Raw genomic sequence first — 22,649 nt, forward strand, 5'->3', positions numbered from 1 at the left:
GAAGGGTTTGAGCCATCGCGAGTGAATCATGACACCTTCCAATTTGTTGGTATTGATGAGCTTGTAGTAACCACCCAAGATAACATCTGCCACCAGATATGGCTCGTCTTCCTTTTCGTTAGGCGGACCGGGTCTAGTGGCCATCTTTACTGTTATGTTCCCAACTTGAAACGAGGTCATCTTGACTATTACATATCCAATTTGAAATGGGTTGGAGCGTTGCGCAACCACTTGATTGAACTCGTCATGTTTGGCTGTGACAGCTTCCAAATTTTTGACAAAGTACTTGAAAGGCCCAACATCCCATTCACATCTCTTAATGACACCTGGGTTGGTAATCGGACCGAGTCCCCATGCTTGTCCGAGAGGAGAGTTGACTGGGTGCAGAAGGGGTTGTTTAACCAGACTTACTTGTGTTCGGAATTTACGGATGAACGTCGACGGGCTTTCTCCAGGCAATTGAGTTACATTGGTAAGTTGTTGATATGGCAGCATGTAATCTTCAAAGTTGGACGGCTTGTTGGAAATTCTTTCGGTTATCGACATCGGCAGAGGGGATACCCCTAACTTCGCTTTGTTACCGTGTACCCACGTGTGCCCCAGAATCATGTCGTATCTTGAGAGTTCTTTGACAATGTAGAATTTTCCATGTGTTAGAGTGTCTCCCGCCTTGATTTCAAGATTGATGTAGCCATACGCGTCTATCGCCTCTCCTTCCAAGTTTTTGACCATGGTTGGGGAATGGGTAGCCTCTTGCTTCAAAACTCCCGCAGCTCTCAGAGTTTTGATGGTAATGATGTTGAATTCAGAAGCCACGTCGATGAATGTGTTATTGAGCTTGGCGTTCCTCAGATGAACCGTGGTCAACAGTCCCCAGTTGTATTTCCAGCACCGCTTCCTGGGATAGTTTGGGGTTCTGGTGTGGTTTCTTCAGTAAGAAAGAGTCGCTTTCCTTATACAACACGATTAAGGGTTGTGAAGATGTCTTGACGCTGTGCCTTAGAGAGGTAGAGAATTTCGCGCACATGTTGCATCATGGATTGCACAGTTTCGTGTACAGAGTCTCCAGAGACCATGCAACTCCTGACTGGAAGTGGATCTCTGTGAACTCTTTCATCGTCTAGTCGAAGATCCCCTGTTTCTATCTTTTCTTTGAAGATATGCTTCAGCTTGTTGCAGTCACTGGTCGGGTGGTGGACAAATCTGTGGTAGCGTTAATATTTGGGGTTCGCCATTTCCGCTTCTGTTGGTGGGCGCCTGATAGGAGGTAGCCTGATGGCGTCGTCTTGGATCCATGCTTCCAAGAGTTCAATCACTTCTTCGATTGGGAACGGGAAATCCAAGACATTTTCTCCAGCCTCTTGATGTCGCATGGGAGCTTTAGCGGTGGTCTTTCGTGACGGAGCTGCCTGTCATGCTGGCGCTGCGCGCTTGGATGACTGTTCTGCTGTTGGAGCCTTCCTTTTTCCTCCTTCGTATACCACGCTCACAAAGGAGGGACCAATATTTTATTGCTTATTGATGAGGCGTCTATTTCCTCGAGTTTCGCATGTTTCATCGCTTCTAGTTGGCCTGGTTCTTTCCAACAACGCTGGTGCTGTTTTGGCTGACCGTTTTGCGGCTTCATGAAGCTCAGAGAATGTCTGGAATCGCAGATTCTCTAGTAAGGCGCGGTAGATGGGAATCATGCCATTGATACAACAGTCCATCAATTGTTATTCGGTCATGTTTGGGTCATGACAATCGAGCGCTTGAATTCTGAATCTTTTGACAAAACCATCCGGATGTTCGTTGTTTCGTTGAAACATCCTTCCTAGATCTGAGAAGGTAATTTGCTCAGACACAAAGAAGTATTTCTTGTAGAAAGCTGCAACCATGTCAGACCAGTTGGATATGCTGCCCGGCGTAATGCTGTTGTACCATGTGTATGATCTTCCAGTAAGTGATTTCGAAAATTCCCTCAAACGGAGAACATGATTATATTCGTGTTCCCCCAGAAACTCCAAGAATCGAGAGACATGTTCACGCGCATTGTCGGTACCGTCGTACAGAGAGAATTTAGGGGAAGAGTACCCCCTTGGAAGAGGAATTTTTTGTACTTTAGGAGGATATGGGGCTGATGTTGATGCATGTCCATGAAGTCGCTTTTGTCTAGGTTTCGGAGAAGTCGTTCCAAATCTTCTCTCGTGATAAAATTGGGCGGTTGATTTCTTTCAGCTGAATTTCACGGGCGAGTCTCTTCATCTACAAAGTGTGCCCTGTTGAGGTGCTAGCGCCAGGGGTATTGGATGTGTTCCTTATTGGCTCTGGCTGGCGTGATTCTTGTGGTACCCGCTCTGTCAGTGTCTTGAGAAAAGCAAGCACCTCCTTCTGGGTTGAGGCCATGTCTGTTTGGGCCCTAGGGAGAACCTCCTGCCTTTCTATCAAATCAACAATAGTAACGTAGGGTCGGCTCCCTCTGGCTCCTCAAGTTTCTCGTACGGACGGCGGAGTAGCTGCAGTTCTGGTAACAGTTGGAGGTGTCATACTTGATGAAACATTGGGAGCGGCGGAAACAGCTTTGGCTCTGGTGATTGGAGGTGTAACACCTGAAGTAGCATTTTCTGCGGCAGATGCTCTGGCTCTTGTGATGGAGGTGTAACACCTGAAGGAACATTATCCATGTTGGTGGTGTTGACAGATGACGTATTAGCACCACTGGGAGAAATGTTAACACCGAGAATAATTTCGACGCCAGTGTTCTTGGGGTTTGTTGCTGATCCTGACCTGAGTTCTACCATCTTGAGATCGGGGTTGAAAAATGAAATCGGGAATTGGAAATTAATATTGTAACCGAGAGATTAACCTCCCACTGTGGTCGCCAATTTTTTGTGGGTGAAAACCGTTTCTGCTGATTTCGGTAATTTCGTGTGACTGCGGGTGAGAAACAAATCTAAACCCAAAACAATGCACTGCGCGAGAGTACTTTTGATTCGAGAGATCAATCTGCACAATCATGGACTAAACCAAGAAATGGTCGTTCCAGGCTTGCTTCGGTCACAAAGTGAAGGAGAAGGGTTGGTCTTAGGGAGGGAAGCGAAGAAAGTGTTGAGGCTAGAATAGTTGATTCCGGAAGTGTGGGTGTTTTGCGACTTGTATCCGAAAGTTGAACTGGCTAGCTGAATGGAAAGCTACCAGGTGATTTCTGGATGTGTATTGTTTTGCTGACCAAAAACTTGTTGTTTGGTGGAAATAGGTGAAACCTATTTATACAAGTCGTAATAAAACGTACCCTGGCCTCGTAAGAAGTGGAAGCGGTTGAGTGGTGTAAAAGTGGTAACGGGTAACGCCTGGAATTGATGTTTCCATAATGAAGATGCGTTTCACCACTTATTTCTTTTCATTACTAACCGCCTCACTCTTATGACACTTTCTTGTAACGGGCGTATTGCACGCCGCACGCTGTAAACCGCCAGACCAATACCCTGATGAGCATCCCCCAGTTTGTTACATGTTTTGATGTCTCAAGTGTTTTCATTGGAAAACGTTTAGCATGTTGCTATGTGCGGAAGTTAAGATAGAGAGGCTTGCCGGTTCAGTGACGACCTTCGACGGCCGAGACTTTGCATTTCAGGAGGAAGGGTAGTCGTTGATCGCGGTTACCTTCCGTTTGGCGGCCAGTGGCGTGGCCAAATTAGGGTTTGACACCAACCGTGGAATTTGGCATTGCGGCCAAAAGTTTCCACATGCTTGTTGGCGAACTTGTACGGCTGAGATCCGCACCTCGGGAGGAAGGGTAGCCATTGATTATGGCTACTTTCCGTTGATGGCCAGAGACATGGTAGCGTGGCTGGCATGGTTTGCGCATGCTTTTTGCCATGCGCGTGCGGCATGTGTGCCTGGCATGGGCGTCTGGGAAGCGCGTCTGGTAAGCGCTCCTGGCATGCGCGTCTGGTAAGCGCGCCTGGCATGCGCGTCTCGTAAGCGCGCATGGCATACGCGTCTCGTAAGCGCGTCTGGCATGCATGTATGGTAAGCGCGTCTGGCAAGCACGCCTGGCATGTGCGGCATGCGCATGCGGCATGCTGGCATTTTTTGGGAAGCTAGCACGTTTTTGGGAAGCTGGCGTGTTTTGGGAAGCCAACTTAGTATGGCGACCTTTTTGAAGCCGTGGAAATTTTTTGAGCAACCTGATTGGTTGACGGGAAGTGGGGCCAGCATGCTAGGGCGTGACCATACTTCCAACGCGCGGTGGCGGATTTGAAGCGACCTGATTGGTCGACGGAAAGAGGGACAGCATGGTAGGGCGCGGCCGTACTTTTAGCGCTCTGTGGCGGATTCGGTTTCCTAGCTTGTTTAAGCATGGTTTCGACCAATGGGGTCTAGTGTACTACGCGGGGCGCGAAACCCTAATTTGCAAATTAGTTGGGTTTATGAGTTCTTTGCGAGTTATCACAATAATTAGCTGGATTTTGTATGCTGCCATACAAAATCTTTATCTACAGAATGCAGTGTGTTTTCTGTCTGAGCATTTCGTGCAATGGCCTTAACTTTGGTACTTGGAGGTTCATGCTACTCCGCTGCGAGTGAACATAAATCCTTCATGCCATGCCGATTAAGGGTTCTGCTGGGGAACATAGCACAGGAAAGTACTCAGTGAGTCTCGTATTGGCGAGGTACCGTAATTTACAGAGTGTTATGGATAAAAGTGTATTGAGCGTCTCAATAAATATTTTCGGTGGATAGGTTAGTACTCGCAACAGCGCTTCCTTGCAGAGTGTCGTCACATATGATGCAAGTTTTTACGATTTTAACCCTAATCTAAAAACCACCATCAACACCAACCATTCACTCTAACAACTTCAAACTTTCTAATTCATAAACCACCGTCTCCTATAAGGGAACAAGCTTCAACTCAATATACTGTGATCAATTTTTAAGTACTAGAGTCTCCATTTATAAATAGCCACATTATAACGGTTATGCTACAAAGAACAGACTTCATAAAAGCAATTGTCCCAAAATGAAAGAATCTTACCTTTTCAACCAACAAGCTTAATCTGAATTTTTTTCGACCAAAGGCCAAACATGTTGAAGTAGTTTTACCAAGCTTGAGTACAGTACCAAGACATTTATCAGGAAAGTTAGACAAATTAAAGCATATTCATATAACCTGCAACAAGTAATGTTTTGTGGATACTTGCACTTTCAATAAAGCACATGTTTTTCTCACTACTAACAATTCGTTTTGGAGAAGTTTGATGATCTCCTAGAAGTTTTTTGAGATTACTTAAAAATATTCTCCCCCTTTGTAGATGGTTTTCATCATCTGCAAAGAATAAGTGTGCAAAGAATAAGTGGGTAGGACTACGACCATTTCTAATCATCATTGGCTTCAAATCAAAACTTACTAGAAATTACGTTTGTTAGAGCATTGCTCGTTCGAACTCGCATGTGTTGCTATCTCAAGCATGTTTGTCAATGTTAGTGATCAAAACTATAAGTCTTGATTTCTAGTCTATTATAGCTAAGTCTCGGACTAGGATAGAAAGTGTAGTTGAGCTCAAGGACTTCATGGCGATTCATCATACAAGTAGAAGAACTACTCAAGGAACCGGTGGAACTTCTCGACAAAAAGGTATGTGAAGACTTGAACTTATCTGTCACTCAAAAGTCTATCTACTCTATCTCCTACTTCTTGAGACAAAAAGTCGTATGCTATATATATAGACTCAGATTATACACATTTGGTATTTCGAGCCGAGTATACCTCGCCTATCTATATCTCGAAATATGTGTTGTTAAGCTTTTCGCTTCGACCAAGTTTATCTTTACCTAGTGACGAAAGTCATGATATGTTTCAATCACTTTGAAAATTTCTTTGACGAGAAATGGTGTAACAACTGTATAACGTCCTCTAAGAATGTTTCAATGATTGAAATGAGAGTTTAGATTACATAACCAATGATGGACATAAGCATTTTTGTGGAAACACATTTATGTATAAGTCCTATTCCTTGAACCAAAGTTTGCGAACTTTGTTGATCAAGAGAAACCGGAAGAATGGCTTGTTGCCAAGTCCGAGAACTCGGTCCGCCAACTGCCGAACTTCTCATCCCGAGAAATTCTGCTGGAGTTGACAAACTACTTGCGTGAGCTAAGTCCGCGAACCCAGACCGCGAACCGGCGAAGTTCTCATCCCGAGAATTTCTGCTGGAGTTTGTAAACTTTGTCCGGTGTCTTAAGTCCGCGAACCTAGTCTGCGAACTTGAGAAGGTTATATATCTGAAGATGATTTCTGAACTTAAACTTTAAAAAGACTAAGGAATGCAGTTTACAAACCGTGGCTATAAAAGTTCATGAACCGATTCAAGTGAATCAAATCATCTTTGCTTCAATTATGTCTCGTGTAGTTACATAAGATTTCCTTGCAATTGAATAACTCTCTAGCTAGTTTATTTGAGTCATTTGAACTAGTTATGGTGAAGAAGAACATGGTTGATATGAAATGCTCATATGGCTAACCTTTTGGTTAACTATTGTTGAACCAACAATGTACACGTTTGGGTACGGTTAACAAACCTAGAAGCGTGCAGTTCATTTGTGTATAACAAGCTAAGTTTTCGATCTAACGGTTGAGAAATATTTGTTTGAATCTAAATCAGGTTTTCATCTAACGGTGAATATTGATTGCTTTGTTACTAAGGCAAAACCCTGATTTGAAAGACTATATAAAGGAGACATCTAGTATTGTGCAAAATTAATCCCCACACCTTACGTGTGATACTAGTTTGCGTACTAGAGTCGGTTCTCCTTTAACCTTTGGTTTTATTCTTCTAAAACCAGGTTAACGACTTAAAGACTTCATTGGGATTGTGAATCCAGACCGATACTACTTTTATCGTAGTTGTGTGATCTGATCTTGCATCTTCTATTGTACGAGTACAATCTGATTGATTGGCTTAAGATTTGATATCTCCGATAGGAAAGATATAAAAAGTAATCATAAACATCTTCGTCTCATTGTTTGTGATTCCACAACATCTTGTTTCTACCATACGATTAAGATTGTTGTGAGGTGATTGATTAATCTAGGTTGTTCTTCGGGAATATGAGACCCGATTATCAGTCGGTTCCTGTTCACCTTGATTATTATCAAAAGACGGAACAAAAACTTTAGGGTTTTTCTGTGGGAGACAGATTGATCCTTTGATAGACTTGTCTGTGTGAGACAGATTTGTTTATTGTCAAAGCCTGCGATTTTGGGTCTTAGCAACTCTTAGTTATGGGTGAGATCAGCTAAGGGAATCAAGTGCGCAGTATCCGGCTGGGATCAGAGGCGTAGGGAGTACAACTGTACCTTGGATCAGTGGAAGACTGATTGGGGTTCAACTACAGTCCAGTCTGAAGTTAGCTTGGAGTAGGCTAGTGTCTGTAGCGGTTTAATACAGTGTGTGTTCAATATGTACTAGGTCCCGGGATTTTTCTGCATTTGCGGTTTCCTCGTTAACAAAATTTCTGGTGTCTGTGTTATTTCAATTTCCGCATTATATTGTTTTATCTTTATAATTGAAATAATACAGGTTGTGTGTTAGATCAATCAATTGGAGAATCCGACCTAACGGTTGTTGATTGATGTTGATTGACACTTGGATATTGGTCTTTGGTACCATCCAAGTTATTCCTTGTATTTGATTAGTACTCGCAGTTTCTGTTTGAGGATATTAAATCAAGAGAGATATATAAACTCGTTGATATACTTTTAATTGATTGAGTCTTGTTGATTCTCTTAAAAGTATATTCGAGTTTGTCCATAAAGATTGCTAAGCGAAATATTGGGTGGTGTTGTTAGACCCCCGCTTTTTCAATTGGTATCAGAGCAGGCAAACACGTTTAAAACCTTACAAGTCTGTGTTTGTAGCGATCTTACTCTATGGACAGAGGTGCTATTTCTATTAACGTACCACCAGTCTTCGATGGATCTAATTACTTATGGTGGAAAATTTTTATGCGAGCTTTTCTTCAAGCACGTGACTTTCAATCATGGGTGTAGATGGTGGATTTTCGACAAAGGCTAAAATCGTAAACCTATAATTATACGAACTTCTGATCCAGCAATCAGACGCGAGTATTGAGACACGAGTCTCTCATCGAACCTTTGACTGAGAATACTGTCTCTCAGAGTACATGCAGATATGTAGTCTCTCGGCTGGACAACGGCATATCTCATGAATACTGAACACTTCAGTAATTATTTCTATATAGAATCACGAGATTGACGGCTCTTAGACAGCTTGCTCTGCTAATATAGAGCGATAACGTCTTCAGGATACAAACAACAGTTTTCCCTGACTATATACATGATATGATTCTCCAGCAAGCTCATGTCACTCAGAATAATTAATGCTCCTAGACAGCTTTCTCTGCTAGTATAGAGCCATCAGTTAATTATTCCTAAATTCTTGGATTCATCCATCGAATTTCTGAAAATATTCAAATATTTTCGTAATATTTCGTTACTTCAATCTATGGTTCTTCCCAGTAGAATGCCATGGGTTAGTAATAAATATTCAACGCACGGGCGTCTGAGCTACCTTGGAATAAGCCCCGACTTAAATGGTGTAAGTGTACTCAACGATGATGCACTAACAATCACCGCACGAACGAGTATTTCAAAATGCGACGAAACGATGAACCTATGCAAAATAGGAAGGAAAATAATAAATAATTAAATATTGACCAAGGTGCTGAGGGATTGGGCTCACCGGCCGGCCGGCCGTGCCGTGGCAAATCCAACGCCTGTTTTATATTTTATCATATTTTTTTATTTTCCTTGATCTTATGAAAATCCTTTCATTTGAACAAATATCCTTCGTTTTGAGGAAACTCCTCAGTTAAGGAAATAATATAAAATTGGGAAAAACATTGTGGGGCCGTGATTATTGGCCAACCGGCCATGCCTTGATCCCGGACGGCCTCACACCCCATGGTTCCTCATTATTTTATTATTATTTCCCTAAACTCATGAAAACTCCTTAATCTCATGGTATTTTCACAAAACCATGAAAAATATAATATAAAATTAGGGAAACTCGTGGGACCGGGCCCTAGCCGGCCGGACATGCCTCAGCCGGTCCCACACGCCCCTTTATTTTATTATTATTATTTTAAGGTTTCCTTGATCCCATGAAATTCCTTGATTTCATGGTATTTCTCTCAAATTATGAAAATTCCTTCAAATCATGGAAAAATACACAAAAATTACATAAAATTAGGGAAACTCGTGGGGCCGGGACCAAGCCGGACGGCCATGCCCTAACCGGTCCCACACGCCGTTATTTTATTATTTTTAATGTTATTAGCTTCCTTGATCCCATGGAAACTCTTTCACTTTAAGGAAACTCCTTAATTTCAACAAACTCCTTGATTTCATGATATTTTCATAAAATCATGAAAAACAATATAAAATTAGGAAAAGGCACCATGGGACCGTAGTCACTAGACGGCCGGCCATTCCTTGGCTTCAGCGGTCCCACGCCTCATCATTCTTTCATTTTATAATTATTTTTCTTCATCTCATGAAGTTTCCTCAGTTTCAACAAAACCTTGATTTTGTCATATTTTCTCAAATGGATGCTCAAATGCATGCCAGAAAATATCAAAATTCTTAGGACTGAAACACAGACACCCTGGCGACGTGAGCATGTTACTTTGACCGACCAAGGTTGGCTCTTTGGGTTTCAAGAATCCGGTCCCACGTATTTTTTACGATTTGACCTAATTTGCGCAATTGCACGTATTAGGTCCAAAACTCTTCCAAATAATTTTGGAATTTTTCATAGAATGATCGTCATTCGATCCCGTGACCATCCAGGGCCGGATTCATGACCCCTTGGACGGACACTCATCTCTTCGTAATTGATTAGGTTTTATCACCTAAGGCTCGGACGTGCATTATATGAGAAATGATTGAACCAACATTTAATCATTCTTTCATCAACAAGTCACCAACTCTTCAAGAGACCTTGGTATTTGATCAAATGAGAATATGGGAGCTACATAGTCGATCCATGATCCCATGTAGCCGATCCCTCCTTCATTCCATGGTTGATTTTGAAATAAATCATCAATTGGTCATTAATTGATCAAATTAGGGTTTCTGAGTCCAAGGATCATAATTCCAGACTAGAACACTAATAACTTTACGACGATCTCATGATCAGTATTCTTATTAATTATTCTCAGTTCAACTACCAGTATTCTAATTAATATTTTATTTTGGTCACGCTACCAATAATTCATCAAACGAGCAACACTTGCTCAGATGAGCAATACTTGCTCAAATCAAGGAATATTGGTTCAACTATCAATATTCAACAATTCATCGAATGAGCAATACCTTCTCGCCTCAACTATCAACGTGAGAATTATACCTCTGTCTCAACAGACACGTTCAATTCATGAGTTTCAGAATATTTTGCAAATCATGTTCAACTCAGCAAATACATGGACTCATCGTCCCATAAAGTCATGAAGTCAACAACTGACTAATTAACCACGAGACGTCAATCGTGTCACAAAGGGGATATTAACTAGGGTTTTGGTATGGCGGTCTACGGCACGTGTGTTCATACACACGATGGAATGTGAGCAAGTCGTGCAATCAGTTGAAGGAGTTAACAAAGTAGTGGATGAAAAATCGACCAAGTCTCCGCACGATGAGCAACTGGTTTCAAACACTATTTCCATTTCCCCACTCTTTGATTCCATCAACTGTCACACTTCATGGGATCATGGTGTCTACAATTCCAGCAATATAAATAAGTCTCTGAATCATGATTGAACACAAGAGAACAACAAGAATCTCACGTCTCACAGACAACACGAGATTAACAACTCATCATCTGAGCAATTAATCTTAACAGAGATTCAATCATTCAGAACTTATCTTATTCAGAATTCACAACACACCTACAATCTTTGATTACCATTGATTCCACACATTTCTCAGCTTTCCTCCTACAGATCAACCCATCCTCTCTTGTGAACGAATTTACTCTGGAACGACCATTGTCTTGGTTTAGGCCGGAGTACTACAAATTGATCTCTCGAATTAAAAGCACTCCCTTCTTGCAGTGCATCTGTGTGAGGTTGAACATTTCTCTCGGTTCAAGGAGTCTCCTCTGTACGGTCGTCTCTTCAATTCCGTAAAATCCAGCAAATCGTTTTTCCCCATCTACAGATTGGCGACCTCAGTGGGAGATTAATCTCTCAGTTGCAATCTCACAACTTCACAAGATGGCTGGTCTTAGGTCTGGGTTAGTCACAGGTTCTAACGCAAACGGCGCTAGCACTAGCAACAACAACAACGATGACATTCCAGAAACTATTCCTGCTTATGACAATGTCGGTGACGTTACTCCGCCCAGGAATCATTCACTCTTCAGCCGACATCCCGAAGAAATCATAGAAAATCCGCCTACCACAGACGATCTCATAAAGGTGCAGGAAACTCTTGCCAAGAATCAGACTGACATGGCTGCTACACAGAAGGAGCTGTGTAATTATCTCAAAACTCTTACTGACACTAGTACAAAAATGGCCTTTTTCCACGCCAAATATAAATTTGCCTGTCACGCCTTTTTGGTTTTAGCGTGTTTATAGGGTATACTTCTACCCTATAGACACGCAATGTTCAATGGGCGTGTTCATATAAGTGCTTTCAGCCACGCCAGGGCTACTAGCGTGTCAACATTTCAACTGTTTAGTCACGTTAACTTCAAATTTTTGATTGGGCGTGTTTATAGACCAGTCTATGGCCACATTAGGTATTGGGCGTGTTTATAGACCATTTTATGGCCACATTAGGGAGTTGTGGCGTGTCCAAAAGGTTAGTCACGCCATTTAAGGTGTGGTTTTAAAGTTGGTTCATTAGACACGCCAGTATATGCGTGTCCATAGTGTACGATTGATTGACACGCCAAATTCAAAGTGTGGCCAAAAAGTTCTTCTTTGGACACGTCGGTATATGTGTATCCATAGTGTAAGATTTATAGACACGCCAGTATATCGTGTCCATAGTGTAGGATATATAGACACGCCAAGTTGAAAGTGTGGCCAAAAAGTTCTTCTTTGGACACGCTAGTGTATGTGTGTCCATAGTGTGCGTTCTAAAGACACACCGGTTTTATAGCGTGGCTAAAAAGTTCGTTTTGAAAAAATTAATAAAAATATTTCGCCCATATTCGAACGCATGACCTCGAAGATTTAGATAACGTACCAATCCACCAAGTTGCCCATCTTTAGATGTTTATGATTAGTGTTTTGAAAATACTAGATTGGTTGAACTACTCAACATTTAAATAAACATGCCAAGTTGAAAGTGTGGCCAAAAAGTTCTTCTTTGGACACGCTAGTATATATGTGTCCATAGTGTGCGTTCTATAGACACGTCGGTTTTATAGCGTGGCTAAAAATTTCGTTTTGAAAAAATTAATAAAAATCTTTCGCCCATATTTGAACGCATGACCTCGAAGGATTTAGATAACGTACCAATCCACCAAGCTGCCCATATTTAGATGTTTTTGATTAGTGTTTTGAAAATACTAGATTGGTTGAACTACTCAACATTTAAATAAACACGCCAAGTTGAAAGTGTGGCCAAAAAGTACACCCAAAACCCTCAAGACTAATTCCCCAGCTTTCTCTGGAATAGATTCTGACTTGCATGTTCTGCAAGTTATTGGGTTCTCCAAAACTATTTCTGCAAATCTTCTAAACACCTATAATCAAAATTTCTTTGGTAATCCGTTGCATTGGAATGCTATAAATAACTTGGGAGTCTGCAATTTGGTTTCTAAAAGATCCTACTCCTGGACTATGTGTGCTATCAAAATTTCCTCTCAGCTACCACACTGCATTTCTGGTAAGATTTTTCATTGCTCTCTCAAGCATTCCTGTACTAATATGTTATTCTATCTCTATAACTTCAAAGTTGCCTATGCTACCAGTTGGAGTAGTTCATATGAATGCCCAGATAAAACTATTAACCCCATAAAACAATTTCAAACCTTCATGATAACGAGAAAATTTCCAAAGGTGTCTAGTTTTCTTTAGTTATTCCCAAAAATGTTATAAATTACCAAAAATGTTTGAATATGTACCCATTGCTTGATATTGTGTACACAATATCAAGAATCCACACCTATAATGTGTACACATTATACCTTTTTCGGAATTTTTAAAAAACTAGACATTTTTAGTAAATAACTTTCTGTAGAAAACACTTTTGGGCATAACCCCCTTTCAAATTCCCCCTGCTATTTACTATAGTCACCATATCAAGCTCAAAACCAAAATTAAACACAACCACTCAACCAAGCATAATACAATAACCCAGAACCACATATACATTCAATTGAACATCATTGTCTTTAAAACCAACACTATCAAATCCAAAATCAGCACCACTAGCATTAACTGTTTATCCATGAGAAACATATGCAATATTCAGCCAAAAAACATTTACAGGAATACTTACTTTACCATCTGGAAGGGGATGGTTGAATACTGGTCAAGCTCCTGGTGCAACCCCAGAGGTCCCCACCACTTCCAACAACCTTCTTGTTAGCTCCACTCCTTTCTGGTGCAGCCCTCCTCCTTGGCACAAATAGTTTCCCCTAGGAGGAGGCATAGGCACTACTACATCCTCAGGAATCTCATTAGAATCAGTTATCTCCCCTGGTCCGAAGATTGCAATATCATAAGCATCCTCTGCCAACTGTCGCATCACTGGTGCCAGCATGAAGATATTGGGGAATACTACCACATCATTGGGGACCATGAGTGTCATTCTCCCGAATCTTAGCTTTGCATGCAACTGGAACTGGTGCAGAATAGAACCCCTGTCTAGCACCACCACAAACCACCTGCTGCTCCCCTACAAGCACCACACCTTCATTAATCACAAACCGGCCTTTGTCAGGATGAACGACATACACCACCCACCCTTCATCAGCCCCTTGGAGTTGAGGAAGTTGAGGATCCAACGCATAAACACTGGCACTATCATGCATAACAACCCTATCCTCTTTGACTTCTCCAACACCTCCAGTACCAACTTGCATGTTTGGCTTTGGTTCCTCACTGCTGCTACTGCTTATCTCTACTACCTGTCAAATTGGAGAAATGGGGGAATCCCAATCAATAACACCATCACAGTTACTAATAAAGCCAATTACAACTATGAAATTCACTTTCAACACCTTGAACCCAACAATTCTTCCATGATTATCAAAAATCAATACCTGGTTTTCTTGCATATTCATCTTAGCCTTCTTTTCCTCTGGTCTACCCATGGATTCCTGATTTGTAGACATGGCTGGGCGATCATTCAGATTTAGATATGCATTATAACCTCGCTTAGACATAGCTTCAACAATTGGAACACTGAAGGGATTTTGCGGAGATGGAATGTGGAAGTTACAGAGTTACAAATTGGAAATTAAAACTGATTTCTTCCAAACAGGCCTTATGGACGAGAAGACCAACAGTTAACACATCTCACCCATCCTTTTTCAATCCTCGAGATCAATTAGTTGAGATATCGTGGAGGCACATGCCTACTAAGTGCATGCAAAGACCTATTGAACGCCACCCCAACTTATTGGCCGTTAAGAGGCGGCAGCAAACACTTGGCAGCTATTTGGCAAGCGGACTCTCTAAGCGGGCTACCCGTGACCCGAAGTCGAAACCCAGTACCGAACCGCAGCTGCCCTCAACTATTTTCGTCAGAGACGGGCTTGAAGTGGCAAGTGGAAGCCCAATTACCTTAAAACTTCTAGAAGAAGACGCTGTCATCCTTCTGAACAAGCCCATCCTTCTGAAAAAATTAATAAAAAGCTTTCGAACGCAATATTCGAACGCATGACCTCAAAGAAGTTAGGTAACGTATCAATCCACCAAGCTGCCCATCTTTAGACGTGTCTATAGGGTGTTTTGAAAAAACTAAACTGGTTCAGCTACTCAACATTTTAATAAACACGCCAAATCAAAGTGTGGCCTGTTATAATATGCATGGGATATGGTGGCTATCCACTTAGCACCATTAGTTACACCAAGCACCTTGCATAAGCACCTTGTTACACCAAGCACTTGTATAAGCTACTTAAGCAATAGTAAGCTACTTTGTTGGATGAGATTAACACCTAAAGCTAGTGGGTGTTGAATTGCATGGTTTGCAAGCTAGAGGTGTTATTGCTACATAACATCCTACATGTAGTGTGACATGTAATACTAGGTGGTGTATACAAGCTAACACCTTAAGACTTGTATAAATAGCTCCCTTAGGCTATTGTATTTTGTATCCCAATTTCTTAAGTGAATAAGAAATTCTCCCTTCTCCCTTATTACTTCTCTTAATATCCATTTTGAGTTTAGTGGTTAATTAGTATTTGCTTTAATTATTGTTAATATTACTTTGGAAACGTAATATGGCCAAAATTTTCCTTTTTTGGACACGCTATTATATGAAGGACTGTTCTAGCAGGAAGAGCATTTTTAGCAGGTTGCAATGAAGCCTCCCAACTGGTGCTGCCATCTCCTAGTATGCATAAAACATAAAGAGTTAATTAGACCCCAAAGATAAACATCAAAGTTTGGTGACCCACCAGATACTCCCTTAATGGCAGTTCCAAAGAGGGTAAAAGTCTTAATGGGAATTAGGTGTTGAAAATAGGTCTTGATAGGGTAATGATGGTTATTAGAGTGAAGGGGACACGGATGGCTTTGAATGGGCGTAGTTAACAAAGTGACATGACGGCTAACTAAGCGCCATAAATGGAATTGAATTGGCACAATGGGGTATTTGAGGGGTTAATTAGCAGAGAGATTACCATTTTCAGAGAGATCTTTAACAGAAGAGGAAAGGTTTAGGTTTAGCAAACTAAATTGAGAGTATGGCTGATCCTGCCCAGAATTCAACCAATTCCATCGGAAATCTTCCAAATGCACCACCAGTAACACCTGAATTTGCACAAGCCAAGTCAATTCTCCCTTCTTTGAGCATAGAGGAATTGCAGCAGTTAAGAGAAGATGCACAGTCTGAAATTGATCATCGGATTCAAGAGCAAACTCGTCAGAGAGAGGCAGAAGAGGCTGTTCAGGAGCGGAAGAAAAGGAGATTTGAGGCTCTCTACAATGCATGGCTACCCAAGTTCTTAGAATGGCAAGAACGGAAGGATGAGGAAAAGGCTGAGAAGCAGGCCAAGACCCCAAAGTTTGGCAGTTCAACAGAAAGTGATTCCGAGGCCTCAGAAGGGTATGAGTATGAAGTGGAGGAAGTGGATACCAGTGACCTAGATTCGGATGCTGCGGAGGACAAGCAAAGGATGAATTCTTATCATGATGAGAAGGCGAGAAGGCGATTTGAATATGAACTTGCCAATCCCAAGATTTTTGCTCGCACCATGAGTGAGGGTGAACCTGTTGCAGTGAAGGTGAGCCGTCGAATCGCTGATCTCGATGATGAGTCAAGTGAGGAAGAAAGGGAAGAAGGGGATGAGGATAGTGATGATGAATCATCATCCAGTGGGACTTCTCCTGCACCATCTGATAGCGAGGACTATGGTGAAGAGGGTCTGGATACTGATGAGGATGAACGGTGGTAAGCTCATCAGAGTTACCAGGAAAGGCTAGATTTTCAGGCATTGCATAAATCCTGAAAACGATCAACAAGTTTTTTGCAAAACAGCTTTTCTGGTAATTTTCCTTCCTTCTACTCTTCCTGATGTTGGTGCGAAAGATGGTAAGTTTCTTTGTATTTTGAAAGTTGATGCGACGGTTTTGGATTTCCTTTTATTTTGATTTTGTGGGCAAGTAGTAAGATACAGGAATTTTCTTGTGTTTGGATTGTAAAGTTGAAAGGGGTAGTCGTTGTTTCAAGTTTGTAGTAATGGTTTGTAATGAAAGGGGTTTGGGTTATGGCCTTTTGGTGAAGGTATTTTGAGAATATGTAATGGTAGTTGTAATGGTAGTTTAAAGCTTTGATCTTTTGAGGGTTTGATAGTTGTGTGAACTTGTGGTGCTGATGCGGAAATTGAAAAAACTTGATATAATGCTCAATGAGCTGATAAATGTTAAAGGAATGTTTGTAGTATTGGACTTGTTTTTGTTATTGTCTTCTTGTTTTTGTAAATGTACAAACAAGCAATGTTCTTGGTGAATGATTCTAAAATTCCAATGATTGTTAAGTAGAGATGGGTAGGAATGACTGAATTAATGAATCAATAGGGTATATAAAATGTTGTTTAAGATGGTGGGTATTACTCCAGTTTATAAAATGTTGTTGGAGTAAGATTAATTCAAAGACTATTTTAGGCCCAATTCCAAAAAAAAATCTATGTGCAAGCCTAGTACTATTACTACTAATCCTAGCATGACAGAATATTAATTCAATAATCAGTATAGCCAAATCCAAACTCATCCAACATTGCTAAAACCCATCTGCATACAAAACCCCACCATGATTTAAGAATCAATTTTTTTCAACAATCCATACATTCATTCTCTAGTTAACAGAAAAATCCAAACAACTACATTCTATCACCTGGCTTGTCGCTTAGTCCTTGGAAATGGTTGCTCAGATGCAGTCGTTTGAGAAGCAGGGACTGTTGTTGGTGCTGGTGTTGGTGGTTTCCTTTGCAGTTTTACCCTTAATGTCGTCTCGATAGTAATCATCCCTGGATGTCCTTTGCAGGTCAAGTTTATCTACCTTTGGCAATTTCTACTCATTCCGACAAATAACTGTCGTACTGAATTCCTCGTCGACTTCATCTCCAGCATATTTCCATATTTGGGTAGGTGCACCTAACACAATAGACTTTCTTTTATTTTCCTGGTCTGGCACATAAAATACCTGCTTAGCTTGAGAGGATACAACGAAAGGATCATCCTGGAGTCCCAACTTATCAAGCTCAAACAATATAGCCAAGTTTGTCTTTCGAGACCCATGCTTTGGTAACCCATTTACACCTGAAAAGTGGCACTTTCAGCGAATGATATGTCAGCACCCATATCTCTTGTAAAACACCATAATAATCCGCCAGATTAAGGGTAATCCCTGCTTGTCTAATGTGCGTGTCAGTTGCCTCTACGTAAACCCCGCTATTCTGGTTAACGGAACCATCATGATATTTTGTGCGAAACAGGTATCCATTGATGTGATATGCTTCATATGTCTCTACTTTTGCATTCGGTGGGATTGATAGCCACCTTAAGTCCTGATTGAAGTTTTCCCTAGAGTCTGCCCACTCACTGTCAACCTGAAATACATTATAAGGATTAGCCTCCGTCTCAACGCAAAAGTTACATAGCAAGAGTGACATTTTCTGCAAACTCTTACCACTTTTTGTAACCATTTGGCGAACTCTTCACGATTTTTTTGATCTAGCTGTCTATCACTCATACCAAGATATTTATCCTTCAAAAAATTCTGGTGTCGGTTGTACAGTTCAATGATTAATGTTATTATCTTTACAGAAATTCGGACACATAATCAAAAACTAAATAAAAAATGAGGTTATCTGGTTAGATCTAGTTATACTTACTCAACGTAAGGAGCAACTTCAGGCGAATTCCGCAACACATAGAAATGCGCTTTATCAAACAGATCCTTATCAACACGAGGAAACTTAGGATTTGACATTGGTTTTCCCCTGAAAGAATAAGAATCTTCGCAAGTGTCAGATATGTTGAGTTTGTCTGGTGAAATTCCGACTGTATCATTCATGCTTTGTTGGTGCTCACTGATAACCTCAATTGTCTCTTCCGCAAGGTTCCCTTCAGCAATGCTTCCTCCAGGTCTGTTTCTGTTTCGCACATGCCCTTTTATGACCTTCATGCACCTTTCAAACGGATACATCCATCGAAAGAATACAGGACCACAAATTTGCACTTCCCTGGTAAGATGCACAGTTAAATGAACCATGATGTCGAAAAAGGATGGAGGAAAGTATTTCTCGAGCAAGCACAACGTCACAACGAGATCCGACTGCAATTTTTCTAGTCTGCCACCTTGATTTCTTTGCTAGATATTGCCCTGAAAAATAAACAAAACCTGATAATAGCATATCTTGTTGGCTGCGGCATAATTGATTTAATCGCAATGGGCAAAAAATGTTGCATTAGTATGTGATAATCATGCGATTTTAGTCCGATAAGATTTCGATCTTTTCGATTCACCAGTGTTGAAAAGTTTGAACAATACCCTTGTGAAACCTTTATCTCGGATAATGTTGCACATAACTTGTCCTTTTCCTCCGGGCTTAATGAGTGACATGATGCGTTTAGTATATATCCCCCTTTGCCATTTTACCGAGGTTGCAACTCGTCTCTAAAACCCATCTCCTTCAGGTACATTCGAGCAGCAAGGTGGTCTTTCGACTTAAATTCATTGTTCAACAATGTTCCAACGATACTCTCACATACATTCTTTTCGACGTGCATGAAATCTATGCAATGGTGGACAACATGATACCTCCAGTAGGGGAGGAGCCAGAACCATATATTGAACTTTTTCTAGTAGCTCCTTTCGGTCTCCTTCTCCTTCCCCTTTTTTGGGTCGATGGTCTTTTCGATTCTCTTCATCTTTTCACCTCTTCCAGGGTTATCCTGCACGAATTCCACCACAATTTTCTTCCATCCCTTTCCCAAATTATTCTTTATAATCTTTACCTCATTGTATATTTGTGACGGGGTCATAAGTTCCGGAGCCTTTTCAGTTTCTTCTTTTCCGTTGAACCCCTTCTGACGTCTGAATGGATGATCGTATGGTAGGTATCTTCTATGCCCGGTATAAACCTCTTTTCTACAATGTGTTAGCCTGACATAGTAAGTATTTCTCCCACACACCTTACAGTCGTCTCGTCACTCGTAGGGGCAACCACACAGTGTACCGAGAGCAGGGTAATCATTTATTGTCCATAAAACAACCGCACATAGAGTAAACATCTCATGTTTCAGCGCAACAAAACATTGGACTCCCTCAAACAATTCCTTGAGATTCTCGACAAACGGTTGTAACATAACATCAATGTCCTTACAAGGCCCCCCATCGACAATTAATGACAACATGGTGAACTTTCTCTTCATACACAAATCTGGCGGAAGGTTGTAAATCACTGTCAGAATTGGCCACACACTGTGCTGTTTTTGCATGCCTTTGTTTACGTCAACCCCGTCAGCCGAAATGCCTAGACGCAGATTTCGAGGATCATCACGAATTACGGGATATCTTTCATCTATATTTTTCCATGATGGTGAGTCAGCCGGATGCCGTAAAACACCCTCTTCTTTCTTTCTGGTGTCGTGCCACAATAAATATTCGATAATTCTCTTTGATTGAAACAACCGTTTCAGTCTTTGGATAATTGGGAAATACCACAAGACTTTTGCCGGAATTTTTTCATAAACCTCGTTGGTGGTGTCGTCAACTTTCCATCTTGATTCCCCACAGGTGGGATACTTGATGTGATCCTCGTAATCCTTCCTATAGAGAATGCAGTCATTGATGCATACATGTATCTTTTCATAACCTGAACCCAAATCTCTCATCACCTTTTTAGCTTCATATGTACTTTTCATCATCTCATTTCCTGAAGGAATCATGGATTTTAACAGCGGTAGAAGTTCATTAAATAACTTGTCGGAAGCTCCGTGCTTTCTCTTCATGTTAAACAGTTCACACATTGCATATATCTTTGTAAAATCGGCACATCCTTCGTATAGGGGTTTCCCAGGATCTTCGAGTATCCGTTACATCTTCTCAGAATCCTTTGAAAAGTTGTCTCCTAATAAATCACTAACCATTTCTCTAGTCTCTGCAACATGTGTTGGTTCATCAGAGTGCGGACCGTCGCTGCCATTACCATCCCGAAGTGTCCACCTTGATGACTCATCTCCTTCTCCGTGCTTAGTCCATACCGCATAATTTTGAATGAATCCAGAAGAAAATAAATGATACTTAACTTTACTTGCCTTGTGCGCATAGAGGTTGAGACATTTCACACATGGACATAGAAACTTAACTTTGCCCTTGTGGTATGGTTTCCGTTTCCCATTCGCAATATCCTGTTGGTATGTATGCGTAGCAAACTTTATAAATGCATCGACTCCGTCTTGATAACGCGGTTTGGTTCTATCGGTATACATCCAAGATTTATCCATTACTCTAGGATCCATTATGAATTCTCAGATACCTGGACGGAGAAAAAACTTGTGAACATCTTGTGAAAATGTTATTGTGGTCCGAATAAAACTACGAAATATCATTGCAAAGAGTAATACGTACACAAAGAGTAATCACAAATCACAATGTGAGTTCAGTTATCATATATGAATCATACAAATAATCAGAGGTTAGCTACCTACATACAGTTGCATGTGAAGATAATATTTACCCTACTATGAACATTAGAGTTACAATCTCAGTTAACAAAGCAGTACTAAAAAGAATTACTTACTAGGTCGATCTGATTATACCGAAAAGCAAAAATGACAGGGGAATATATGGTTTATCCAGGAGATGAATCAGATGATCAAAGTAAACCACTTGTTTAGTTTCTTAGGGGGAGGTTAGAAGATTTAAGAGTAGAAACATGAAATGATTTAAGACGAGAGAGATGAACACAGAGGGTAAATGGAAATTTGGAAATATTTTTACTAATAAATAATTTGGCAAAATATTTAAGTGTATATCGTAAATAATTTGGTAAAATAGGAAGGTAAAGATCCTTCAATTTGCATGTTGCACGTTCTATGTTAAGAATTTTCTCAGTCAAATCTTGTTATCCTGCTACATAGTTTTCTGCTTTGACGGCTCTAAAAGACCGGAGTGCGATGCGACTAAAAAGCGGAGTACGTGTTGCTGCAGTTGTTATAACGGTACTAAATTAAAAAAAAACTAACTTTGTAAAAAGTGGAGTACGTGTGGGTACAGTTGAAAAATAAAATCATAAGAACTGGAAGAAGTTATGGCCCCAATTAGAATTAAGTGAACTAAAACACATTACTCTAATAATTGTGTGTTCTGTCCAAGATGTGCAAGGAAGAAGAGAGAAAGTCTAGAGAGATATGAACGTCGTTGGATTAAGACAATATGTGCAAGGAAGAAGAGAGAAAGGCTAGAGATATATGAACGTTGTTTGATTAAGACAAGAAGTGCCACAGAAAGTGAAAGTGATGAGGAAGGTGGAGAAGCAGTAAAACTTGATGAGGATGATAGCAGCAGTGAGGGATATAATGATATAGAAAAAGAGGCTAGAGAGAGACAAAGGCAGGAGAGAGATGATACAGAAATGTATCTACTCTATTTGGCAGAGAAAGCTCAACCCAGATATTTTCTCGTACCATGTATGAACCCCTGAACGTGGATTCAGACGGTGAGAAGATACCCGGGATGGATGTAGATGACAATCCTATTGCAGCAGAGGTTCAGCAAGAACAAAATGAAGGATCAGAATATGGTGAAGATGATGAAGATGATGAGGATGGAGGTTATGGTCCTGCAGCTTCTACCAGCACTGAGAGCAGCGTAGACTTCTCCTATGAAGAAGAATGCTTTAACACCGACGATGACGATGATCAGTGGTGATCAATTGAAGAGCATTGGGAAA

This window comes from Papaver somniferum, chromosome 5 (genome assembly GCF_003573695.1).
Source record: "Papaver somniferum cultivar HN1 chromosome 5, ASM357369v1, whole genome shotgun sequence".
NCBI classification, from domain to species: domain Eukaryota; kingdom Viridiplantae; phylum Streptophyta; class Magnoliopsida; order Ranunculales; family Papaveraceae; genus Papaver; species Papaver somniferum.